An 11231-nucleotide genomic window follows, 5' to 3' on the forward strand; every position below is an offset into this window, starting at 1 on the left:
GTGCTGTCAGGGCAAGGATGCGTGCTCTGAGGAATGAAGGTGTTGGAGCCGCACGAGAGGCCCGGGTGGCGGAGGCGCAGCGGGGTAACAGAGCCACCATCCGGTCTCTGGTAGACGAACAGGGGCGCGAATTGCTCGAGCCGAGCAAGATGTGCGAGGCGTTTCAGCGGCATTTTGCCCGACTGTTCGGGAGGAGTGGCGAGCGAGAAGGCAGGGTGGACTTTAGTGCCTACCTGCACAGCTTGCCACGACTCTCGGCAAGAGAGGCGGAGTGCTGCGAAGGGGTCATCACGGCGGAGGAGGTGAGGGACGCGATGGCGGGTTGCTCGACGGACAAATCTCCGGGTTTGGATGGTCTCCCCTACGAGCTTTACAACTGTATGCCAGACTTGTTTGGAGAAGTCTTGGCGGCCGTGTACTGCAACTGGCAGCAGAACAGGAGCATTCCCGGTTTTGTGAGCCGAGGAGCGGTAACGCTGCTGAAGAAAGATCCAAACAAGGGGGACGCCATAGATAACTTTAGGCCCATCACTCTGCTCAATGCAGACATGAAAATTTTGGCCAAGGTGTTAGCCAAGCGGTTGGCGCTTGTCATCGAGAAACTGGTCGGCACGGAGCAGACGTGCGCCGTGCCGGGCCGGAGCATCCATGACAACCTCCATCTGATGCGCTACATCATAGAGAGGGTAGTTAAGGAACCTGGCATGGGTGGGGCCCTGATCAATTTGGATCAATCCAAAGCTTTCGATAGGGTAGACCATCGATACTTGGAGGCCGTCCTCGAAGCGGCCGGCTTCGGTCCCGTTTTCCGCGGCTGGATGGCTGCCTTGTACACAGGCATCCGTTCGGTTGTTCGCGTCAATGGACGTCTATCGGGACCCTTCGACATTGCACGTTCGGTTCGTCAGGGATGCCCCCTGTCGCCGCTCCTGTACGTATTGACTCTCGAGCCACTACTGCGGAAGCTGGCGACGCTGAGGGGCATCCCGCGAGAACTGGGGTGCAGGACGAGCGTGTCGGCATACGCGGACGACGTCACCGTCATAGCGTCTAGCCACGAGCACATCGAGCTTGTCGGCGAGACGCTGAAAGACTACGAAGCGGTGACGGGAGCGAAAATCAACCGGGATAAGTCGGTGGGTTTGCTGCTCGGCACCTGGAGAAGCAAGCCCATACCGTCTGGCAGCGCCTCAGTAGTGGGACACTGGACGGACGGTCCGGTCAAGTTGCTCGGAGTCTGGTTCGGTCCGGACCTGCAAACGGAGTAGAACTGGGACGAGATAACGAGTAGGGTGGCCACTCTCTGCCGGCAATGGTCCGAGAGGAAGCTGTCCCTAAAAAGTCGGGCGGAGGTGGCGAACGCGTACATCGCGTCCGTCATCGAATACCGCCTGACCGTCGTGCCTTGTCCCGATCGCGCCATCACCGAAATGGAGCGCATCCTCTTCCGCTTTTTGTGGAAAGGAAGCGTTCCGATGGTGAGGCGATCCGTTTGTTGCCAACACCCGCTGAAAGGAGGGCTGGGCATGCCGTGGTTGATGATGCGCAGACATGCGCTGAGACTGCGACATCTCCGGCTCTACGTAGACGACGGTGAGCAGGTGTGGTCGCCGTTTGTGCGACGCGCTTTCCCGCAGCTCGTCTCCATGACCGAGCTGCAGTCGTGGATCAAAAAGAGGCCGAGGAATGGCGAATGGCACCGTGAGTGTCGCGTTGCTCTGCAACAACTTTGCCGTCCCGGGTCGACCTTGAGCGGCTGCATCACAACGAAGTCATTCTATAGGGGATTAGTGGAGGGCAGGTACGACGACGATCTCGGGGCGAACCTGGGCGTCGACGAGGAATACCTGACCCGCCTGTTCAGGACGACTTTCGGGCCGGGACCTATGGACAACTTCCAGAGATCCCTGGCCTGGCAGTGTTACCGAGAGGCGCTACCCGTTCGGGATAAGCTCTATAGACACGGCTCGCGAAATGCGGGGCCGACCTGCCCGAGATGCGGTCAGAGCGATGAAACCGTTCTGCACGCACTCGTGCAGTGTCCAACCATTTCGGAGCTGTGGGCTTATGTCGAACGACTGCTGTCGCGTGTGGGACGAGTCGGTTTATCAACCGAGTCTATCGTCAATATCGTCACGCCTCCTTCCTTTAAACGGGAAGGAAGAGCTGTATTTATCGTACTTGTGGCTATGGCCAAAGAATGCATCTGGTGGACGCGTCTGAAAGGATTAGAGACAAATACTTTCCTCTCTGGTCAATCTCTCATCAACTTTTTCAAGTATCACTTGAAAAGGAAGGTGAGAGTAGAGAGGCAAGTGTTGTCTAGCAAATGTTTCGCAAAAAGATGGATACATGTAGCAAGAATGGCACGTATAAATGACGAAGCCACCTTGACCATGATTCTATAAAACGTTTTAAAATTTTGTAAACAGAGAAATTTTATTTAACAAACTGTGACGCTAAAGACCGAGGTTACCGTGGTCTTTTCGTAGGTTTTTCTTTCCACGGATAACCTCCCCATTTATTGGGAATTTTTTGTATTATTTCGTATTTTTTGTAAATACCCCAAACGTTTTGCGATGTTTTTTTTTTTGTTTTTTTTTTCATCGTTGTCCCCACTTTTGTTTTTTTTTCTGCTTTGTTTTCGACCCCCTCGAAAAGAAAAACTCTACATTTGTATTTTGTCCCCTCTGTGTTGAGCCCTGTGTGGCTAATAAAGAAACCTATCTATCTATTCATCTATCCATCTATCTATCTATTCATCTACCTATCTATCCATGTACTATCCATCCATCCATCCATCTATCTATCTATCTATCTATCTATCTATCTATCCAACTATCCATTTATCTATCTATCTATCTATCTATCTATCTATCTATCTATCTATCTATCTATCTTACTAGCTGCCTGGCTGTTTTCTATGTATCTACGTATCTATCTTTCTTTCCATATATCTACCAATCTATCGCTTTCCATTTGTTTATTACCGTCTCTCTTAGTTCACTTGTCTTTATCTCACCATAGTTCTGGGCTTTTCCACTAATTTCTTTTCCCTTTCATTTTGTCTTTCTCTCTCAATTTCTTTATCCAACTTTTCTGCCTTTCTTCTTTCTTAATTTTTTTCATCTTTCTGACCAACTTTATTTATTTATTACTTTCTTTTGTCTCTCTTCCTTTTCTTTTTTCACTCTTTATCATTTTGTTCTTATATTTTATCCTTAATTTCATTCTTTCTTACTATTTTCTCTTCTTGCTTCATTTTCTTCTTTTCCTCTGTCTTACATTTTATCAATTTATCTATCCTCTCTCTATCTGCTTATCTCTCTCCCCCTCACTCCCATACACTCATTTTCTTTCTCTCTATGAGGATATATATGCATGTAATGATTTTCTCATTCTCTCTTTCTCTCCATCCATCCATCCACCCATCCATCCATCCACCCATCCATCCATCCACCCATCCATCCATCCATCCACCCATCCATCCATCTATCTATCTATCTATCTATCTATCTATCTATCTATCTATCTATCTATCTATCAACTCAGTATCCATCTATCGATCTATTTCTTTATTTATTTATCTATCGTTATTTTCTTTTTTGCTTTCTATTTTTACTTCAGCGATATTTCATTTCTTTCCTTCTCTCACTCCATCTTTGTTTTATTATGTATTATGTTTCTACTTGAGATGGCGAACTGGCAGAACCACTAGCACGTCGGATAAAACGCTTTGCGGCATTTCGTCCGTGTTTACGTTCTGAGTTCAAATTCCGCTGAGGTCGACTTTGCCTTTCATCTTTCCTGGGACGATAAAATAAGCACCAATTAAACACTGGGACTTCGATATAATGGACTTAACCCCTACTTCGAAATTGCTGGCCTTTGCCAAAGTTTGAAATATCTCATCATTATATTTCTGCCTGCTTCTTCTCTCTCTCTCTCTCTCTCTTTCTTTCTCTCCCTCACCATATCTCTACTGGCACTTTTATTCCTTCATTCTGTTTTTTTGTTTTTTAATTAGGTATTTATCCCTTTCCTTCTTCGCTTCCATATGTTATTTCATTCTTTCCACCTGTTCTTTCTTTTATTGAAAATTATCTGTCTTTGACTTCTGGACTTATATATTTTCCTTCCTTCCGACTTTCTTCCTTTCTTCCTTCCTTCCGGTTTTTTCTCTTTCTTCTTTTGTTCAGTCCTTTTCTACTTTATTCTTGCCTCATTATCTCATTTCCTTTTTCTCTTCCTTTCACTGCTTCAGATATTATCTCCTGTCCTTCCTTAATTACATTCTTCCTTCTTTTCTTTGTCTTTGCTTGTTTGTTCTTTTCGAACTTTATGAATTCCAGATACCAATAATTTCTCACCATCAACACCACCACCACCACCACTACCACCACTACCATTATCTTTAACTCCACTACTTGTTCTAACTTTACCATTTAAACTAACTACGACGCCTGCACTACTTTCTTCCTCGTTGTCTCACTGCCAATCGTTCCATCATTACCATCAATGTTACCTTCAACCCCAATATAACCATACCATCACTAGCATCAAGTACCCTTCACCACTGTTAGTACTAACCACACCATCATCGATATCACCCATACCCTTATCAACACATACGAAATCATTTTCTGTAGAAACAATATTATCAGTAGTACCCACCTTATTATCACTACCAGCAACTATACCATCATCAACACTAACCGTTGTTGTTGGCACTCCGTCGCTTACGACGTCGAGGGTTGCAGTTGATCCTATCAACGGAACGGCCTGCTCGTGAAATTAACGTGCAAGTGGCTGAGCACTCCACAGACACGTGTACCCTTAACGGAGTTCTCGGGGATATTCAGCGTGACACAGTGTGGCAAGGCTGACTCTTTCCATTACAGGCACAACAGAAACAGGAAATAAACGTGAGAGAAAGTTGTGCCGGAGCATCGTGGAGCTTTTAGGTGTTTTCGCTCAATAAACACTCACAACGCCCGGTCTGGGAATCGAAACCGCGATGCTATGACCGCGAGTCCGCTGCCGGGCCATTGCGCCTCCACTAACACTAACCATAACATCGTCACTACCAAAGAAATAATCTTTTCCGATTACCGTATGATCATATCTCCCTCAAATCATTTACTGATCCTTAGAATATGACGTAGCCTTGGAAGCTCCGTACCTGACTTCCCAACGGTGTGCTCTTAAAGTGTTATGTTCGATTATCTGAGGCTCAAAGCAGTAAAAATATTACACCTCTCTAATACGCCTTAAGTGGAGGCGCGTGACTTAGTGGTTAAGGTGTTAGCACCATGATCGTAAGATTGTGGTTTCGATTCCTTGACCGGGCGACGTGTTGTGTTTTTGAGCAAAGCATTTCATTTCACGTTGCTCCAGTTCACTCAGCTGGCAAAAATGAGTAACGCTGCGATGGACTGGTGGGGAACACATACGCCATTGAAGCCGGGAAACCGGGCCCATGAGCCTGGCTAGGCTTTAAAAGGGTGCATTTATTTATTTATTTATAATACGCCTTAAACAACGCTAGAACCACAGGGATACTAAATTCCGCTCAACTCACACTCTGCTGTCTTATAAAAACGGAACCTTTGGGCAAATGCGGGATGGTCTTGGATTGACCATTTTGACCTAATATGTATTCGATTACACGCTGGCCTAGGAATATACAGCATCATCAACAACAGCAACTGTGAGCCATCATCATCATATATTCCTGCTGTAGTAGGACTAGACCCACTCCATTTACGAACATCAACGCGAGCCTTGCTAAGCTAGGGCTAGGTTAAAGTGCATCGACTCTTTTGGGCAACTATTGGACACTGTTGACTCTTTCCATATCTAAATAACAAAACAATTAAATTCAGTCATTATAATATTGAGACATCATAATTACTGAATGTGCAGCAAATTAAAAATTTAGTTTCTTCCCACAACTATCTTAATTATGAAACTTTTTTCTCTTTTTTCTTCTTTGAATTTTGTTCGTCGAACACTAAATAGCACTAATCAATATGAGCAAAATATTTACCTGTAACTAGGGTGAGCGAAAAAATCTTTTCATCCCTTATTTTTTATAAATTATAAGTTCATTTTAAATTGTATGTTTAGTTTCTTTGCAATAGAATTGCTAGAAATGTATTCTCTTTGATCTTCGTACATTAATTAAATACGAGACACCACATTTATTTTTTATTCAAAATTTAATTACTTTCTTCTATTATAATTACTTTCTTAGTATTTGCAAACAGAACTATTTTGACATTTCGGGTTTCATCAGAGCAAAGTGTTTTCGAAGTACATTAAGTATATTATATTTAGTAAGTTTAAAAAAAAAAATTGCTAATATTTACCATTTGCACTTTAGTAAATTAGCCACTGAAAAATAAAACAGGTTCGGTTTCTTATTCCGATGACTGGCCCGTACTTATTTTGTTTAATGACTAATCTGATCTTTCCACCTGCACATCTGAGTCGCTTGCACAATCACCGTGGGAAAGAGGGCTGCGGTAGCAGCAGAATCACAGAAATAATTAAAGAACCATCTTGTCTACCGTAAACATCATCATCATCATCATCATCATCATCATCATCATCGTCGTCGTCTTCGTCGTCGTCGTCATCAACATCAGCATCATCCTCATCAACATCATCATGAACATCATCATCATCATCATCATCATCATCACTAGTAGCACTCGTATAACAACCATCACCATTCCAGCTTGTAACAAGCCAACAACAAGGGGACCACAGCATGCTCATTCATCCTGTTTAAAATAACAGCCAGTTCTCAAATGATAACTTGGTCACACTCCGCAAATCGCCCAGATTCTTCGGTGTCTCCTACTGAAAACGTTAAGCAATTTGGATCGAGATACTTCTGTCAGGCAGCAGGCAATCCTTATTTACATATACATATACGTTATGTGTGGGAGGGTTGTGTGTAACTACATGTGTTTTTATGTTTGTGTGTCTGTGTGTGCGTCTGTGCGCGCACATGTGTGCGCGCGCGTAGATAATGTGTTGGTGTATCTTAGAATAAAGTAAGAAAAGAGGATAATGCTGCTATTTGGGGAAGACAAGAGGATAAAAATAATAAAACAAAAGAGAAAGTAATAAGATAAGATAAAATGAAATAACAATAAAAGATAGTAAAATATCAGAAGAAATAGGGATGTTTAATTTCTTTAAAATGTTTGCGGATAGATAGATAGATAGATAGATAGATATGTTTCATACCCTGGACAAGAAGCCACTTTACCTATTCTACACAGAACATTCCTTGGATAATTGAACAGTAACTTTAACATCCAACTTACTTTTTTATTCTCATATTTCTCTTTATACATCTCTCCGTTTCCAAAATAACTTCTCATATTGAACTCTACTATTTCCTTCCATTTAACACTCATATATCGTCTCTGATGATGAGATATCTTTTATATCCTTGAAACAGCTGTAAGGTTACTATTCTCTTTATAAATGCCCTAGAAATTACACATTACTTTGGTTTTGTTGTCTCATTTTATTTAACACACACACACAAGGACACACGCACACATATTCACACAACGGGTTTCTTTCAGTTTCCGTCTACCAAATCGACTCACAAGGCTTTGGTCGGCTATAGTAGAAGACGCTTACCAAAAGTGGAAGGCAGAGGGACTAAACCTGAAACCATGTGATTAGGAAGCGAGCTTACTACACAGCTATGCTTGTGCCTATTTGTATGCAAATATTTAATTTTCTATTAAAATTCTCATTTTGGTCTCACAGTTAGCAGGTGTTTGTAAAACGTTTATCGTAGTTGACCATGTTATGAGTTTCTGTGAAGACCTCTGATTCCAGATCTGCTAAACTTTGACTTGTCTTGGAATAAACAATTAATGGCATCATCTACCTTTCCTCTACCACCACAAACAACTTTGACACAATACTGGTAACTGTACTGTCTTCTTCCTTGCCACAAAACAACGCCACCAATTACCATCGACCCAACCAAGGATCTTCTTCGTGGTCACTCAACTTGCAAAATACACCAACGAAATTTCCCTAAAATCACACACTACTATTTTAGAAAATAAAAAGGGGTGCTCCAGCATGGCTGCATTTCAACACTAGAAACAAGTAAATAGTAAGATAATTCGTTTTTAACTTTTGATCTCAAAGTAGATTAAGCCTTTTTAATCTATCTAATGGATTTCAAATCCAATATACAAACGCTAATATGTATAGCCTTATCTACTCCGAGTTCACCATTTAAAAACGATTTAATTCTCGTTCTCCCGAAGTTTCTAAATTCTTATGGTGAAAGTGAATAAGTAACAGAAAAGTTATTCTCGGCTTCCTGCATATAAGAAATATATGGAGTGATTACGGTTGGAATGTTTACGTATATAGGTTTGTTCGATTAGGACTGATTTAGTACAGAGCAAAACCAAATGGCATTCCGGTTATTCTAGCCATCACTGCATAGATAACCACAACAGACATGGCTACGATCGTTACAATCATTATTCAGACCACAAACTGTTGCTGTCACTCAAAAAATCGATTATAGTTTGTTAGTATGTACCATGCTTCTGTCTATTGTTTTATGTGCGAATGTAGTCACAAGCCGACGTAGAGGCACCATTCTCAGTATTCCTATCTTGGGGCCCAGCAGACTATAAAAGACGAAACGCCTGACGGGAAAGAGGGCTTCTCCAGCACTCGGCTGGAATTCATTCCCGGCAGCATAAAATAAATTGCCTTGCTCAAGAGCATGACGAACAGCCCGGTCCAGGAATCGAACTTATGATCGTGAAACCAACATTCTAACCGCTAGTCTAACGATATAAGAATCACTGTTAAAAGCACTAACACTGCTACGAAGACTTCCATCAGTTTTAAACCGACGTAATAAATAGTACCATCGCCGACATCAGCGCTGCTGCCACCATACTACTACCACTAGTAACAACCCCAACACCATCACCATCACCACCATCACCACCGCTGGTGCCATTGCTTCCGTCACCGCCTCCACCATCACGACGAAAGCAACACCATCATCCTCCAAATACCAGCTTCTCTGACATATCCACCACCTCACACCTCCGCCACCACCATTACCCTAACATATCATCAATCAACACACTTGCTACTGCTGCCGTTGCTGCTGTTGCACTAGCTGCTGCTGCTGCACCAGCTGCTGCTGCTGCAACTGTTGCTGTCATGACACATGTTATAAAGCGCTGCTGTATTTACATTCGGCTCCAGTCCATTCCACGAGAGCACATGTAAAACTTACATCCGTTTTCCTTCTATCAACTTCCACATTCATGTGGTTGCTGTTCTAGTCATTATTCTGATTACTATTGTTGCCGCTGCTGCTGCTGCTGCTACATCTGTTGTTGTTGTTGTTGTTCTTCTTCTTCTTCTTCTTCTTCTTCTGCTTCTTCTTCTTCTTCTTCTTCTTCTTCTTCTTCTTCTTCTCCTCCTCCTCCTTCTTCTTCTTCTTCTTCGTCTTCTTCTCCTTCTTCTTCTTCGTCTTCGTCTTCTGTTTTTGCTGTTACTGCATACTTACTTCATCTTCTTTCTCTACTACTACTACTACTACTACTACTACTACAACTACTACAACTACTACTACTACTACTACTAATAATAATAATAATAATAATAATAATAATAATAACCACAACAATAAATATAACAAACAATAATACTACAAATACTACTACTACTACTACTACTACTACTACTACTACTACTACTACTACTACTACTACCACTACTACTACTACGATTGCTACTCATTCTTCTATTCCTTATTCTTAGTAAGGTGGCGAGCTGGCAGAATCGTTTGCACGCTAGACAGAATGCTTAGCGGCATTCCATCCGTCATTAAGTTGTGAATTCAAATTCCACCGAGGTCGACGTTGCCATTTATCCTTTTCGAGTCGATAAAATAAGCAGCAGTTGGAGGTTGAGGTCAATGTAGTTATTATCTTTACAGTGAGCTTTTGAGTTTTGCTTTAATTTCGTTTTTATTTGTCCTTTCCCCGCTAAATTATCTCAAGCTACTGTATGCACACACACGTTATGTAGAAACACACACACACACACACACACACACACACATGCACACACAGACATACAAGCATACATATATACATATGAGTGTATGTATACGTACGTGCATCAGTGTGTATATGCATAAGTGCATGAATATATGTGTGTTCTGTTTTAATTTTACGTTTTTAATTTATATATATATATATATATATATATATATATATAAATTAAAAACGTAAAATATATGTATTCTTCGAAACGCTTAGTTTAGAATAGGGGCAGCTGATGAAGGAAATATACTCTATGTTCTGCTTTTCCTTTTCTCCCCGTTTTTTTATGACGTCCTGTAGATATGCATCTATATATGCATGTAGATGTAGGTATGTACAAACATGTATGTATACATGCATATACTCACATATTATATATATATATATATATATATATATATATATATATATTCAGGTACTCTTTACTTTTTTACTCTTTTACTTGTTTCAGTCATTTGACTGCGGCTATGCTGGAGCACCGCCTTTAGTCGAGTAAGTCGACCCCAGGACTTATTGTTTGGATGCCTAGTACTTATTCTATCGGTCCCTTTTGCCGAACCGCTATGTTACGGAACCACAAAGATGTACACACACATACATATATACATACATATATATATATATATATATATATATATATATATATATATATATATATATATATATATATATATATATATATATATATATATATATATATACGACGGGTTTCTTTCAGTTTCCGTCTACCAAATCCACTCACAAGGCTTTGGTCAGCCCGAGGCTATAGTATAAGACACTTGCCCAAGGTGCCACGCAGTGGGAACTCGAAACCATGTGGTTGGTAAGCAAGCTACTTACCACACAGCCACTCCTGCGCCTATGTATGTATGTTTTTATATATAACTTTATATACTCGTTAATCGGTGAACATTTGTAATTTCGCACACAATCACTGTGTAGCGTATGTCTATATATCTGTATGTGGGTAATGTAAGTGTGTGTCGGTGTATGTGTTGTGTGTTTGTGTAAAATATATGTGTTCGTGCGTAAGAGAGAGAGATAGAGTATTGTGTGTGTGTGCACGTCTATGTGTGCGCGCGCGCGGGCGTGATGCATGTG

Source organism: Octopus bimaculoides, chromosome 1, assembly GCF_046866305.1.
Source record: "Octopus bimaculoides isolate indiv1 chromosome 1, ASM4686630v1, whole genome shotgun sequence".
Classification (NCBI taxonomy): Eukaryota; Metazoa; Mollusca; class Cephalopoda; order Octopoda; family Octopodidae; genus Octopus; species Octopus bimaculoides.